Source organism: Bos taurus, chromosome 5 (assembly GCF_002263795.3).
Source record: "Bos taurus isolate L1 Dominette 01449 registration number 42190680 breed Hereford chromosome 5, ARS-UCD2.0, whole genome shotgun sequence".
Lineage (NCBI taxonomy): Eukaryota > Metazoa > Chordata > Mammalia > Artiodactyla > Bovidae > Bos > Bos taurus.
In genome coordinates this window covers 44,259,885-44,261,947 of record NC_037332.1, presented here as the reverse complement: position 1 = coordinate 44,261,947, position 2,063 = coordinate 44,259,885, and positions in this window count along the sequence as shown.

The window sequence follows — 2,063 nt, the reverse complement described above, 5'->3', positions numbered from 1 at the left end:
CATTGTATTTTTGAAATTCCGAACTCTACTCTAGATTTTTAATGTTAGCTTTTTGGTATTTGTTATCAATTTTGTACCTATATATATATATATTTTTTAAATAATTTTTGTGACTTTTTTTCCCTCTCTCTTTCTTTCTCTTCCTCTTTTATATAACATTGTATATCTGAAATTCCAAATTCTACTCTAGATTTTTAATTTATGCTTTTTGGTATTTGTTATCAATTTTGTACCTATATTTTCTTTATAATTTTTGCAACTTGGTTTGTTTTCATTTGTTTTTTCTCTCTTTCTTTTTCTTCTTCTTCTTTTTTTTTTTAACATTGTATCTTTGAAATTCCAGACTCTACTCTAGATTTTTAACTTTTGCTATTTGTTATCAATTTTGTACCTATATTTTCTTTATAATTTTTGCAACTTGATTTGTTTTTGTTTGTTTGTTTGTTTTTCTCTTTCTTTTCATTTTTCTTTTTTTTCACATTGTATTTTTTAAATTCCAGACTCTACTCTAGATTTTTAACTTTTGCTTTTTGGTATTTGTTATTAATTTTGTACCTATGTTTTCTTTATAATTTTTGCGACTTTGGTTTTTTTTCTCTCTTTCTTTTCCTTCTTATTTTCTTTAACATTTTTTTTTGAAATTCCAAACTCTACTTTAGATTTTTAATTTTTGCTTTGATGTATTTGTTACCAATTCTGTACCTTTAAGAACCCAATCTTCAGTACCCATTTTTCACTAGGGAGCGAGATTACTGGCTTGACTACTTTCTCCCTCTTTGGACTCTCCTTTTCCTCCACCAGGTCACCAGTGTCTCCTCCCTAACCCCTCTCTACTCTATGCAACTCTGTGAATTTCTGTGTGTTCCAGGCGGTGGAGAACACTTAGGGAACTGATTATTGGCTGGATCTGTCTCCCTCCTTTTCATTCCCCCTTTTATCCTCCTGGCCACCTCTGTCTCCTTCCTCCTTCTTCTCTTCTCTGTATAATTCCGTGAACATCTTGAGCGGTTCAATTGTGGAGTGCACATAAGGAAGTGATTACTGGCTAGCCCACTCTCTCCTCTATTGATTCCACCTCATCTCATTTGGGTCAGCTCTAACTCCCTCCTCCCTCTTCTCTTCTCCATGTAACGCTGTGAACCTCTCTGGGTGGCCCTCACGGTGGAGAAACTTTTCATCTTTAACGTACATGTTTTATCAATGGTGCTGTATAGAAGGAGAAGTTTTGAAACTACTGTAAAAATAAGACCGATAACTGGAAGCAGGAGGCTTAAGTCCAAACCCTGACTCCAGGGAACTCCTGACTCCAGGGAACATTAAATGACAGAAGCTCATCAAACGCCTCCATACCTACACTGAAACCAAGCACCACACAAGGGCCAACAAGCTCCAGGGCAAGACATACCAAGCAAATTCTCCAGCAACACAGGAACACAGCCCTGAGCTCCAAGATACAGGCTGCTCAAAGTCACCCCAAAACCATAGACATCTCATAACTCATTACTGGACACTTCATTGCACTCCAGAGAGAAGAAATACAGCTCCACACACCAGAACACTGACACAAGCTTCCCTAATCTAGAAACCTTGACAAGCCACCTATACAAACCCACACACACTGAGGAAATGCCACAATAAAGAGAACTCCACAAACTGCCAGAATACAGAAAGGACACCCCAAACTCAGCAATTTAAACAAGATGAAGAGACAGAGGAATACCCAGCAGATAAAGGAACAAGATAAATGCCCACCAAACCAAACAAAGGAGGAAGAGATAGGGAACCTACCTGATAAAGAATTCCGAATAATGATAGTGAAATTGATCCAAAATCTTGAAATCAAAATGGAATCACAGATTAATAGCCTGGAGACAAGGATTGAGAAGATGCAAGAAAGGTTTAACAAGGACCTAGAAGAAATAAAAAAGAGTCAATATATAATGAATAATGCAATAAATGAAATCAAAAACACTCTGGAGGCAACAAATAGTAGAAAAACAGAGGCAGAAGATAGTATTAGTGAATTAGAAGATAGAATGGTAGAAATAAATGAATCAGAGAGG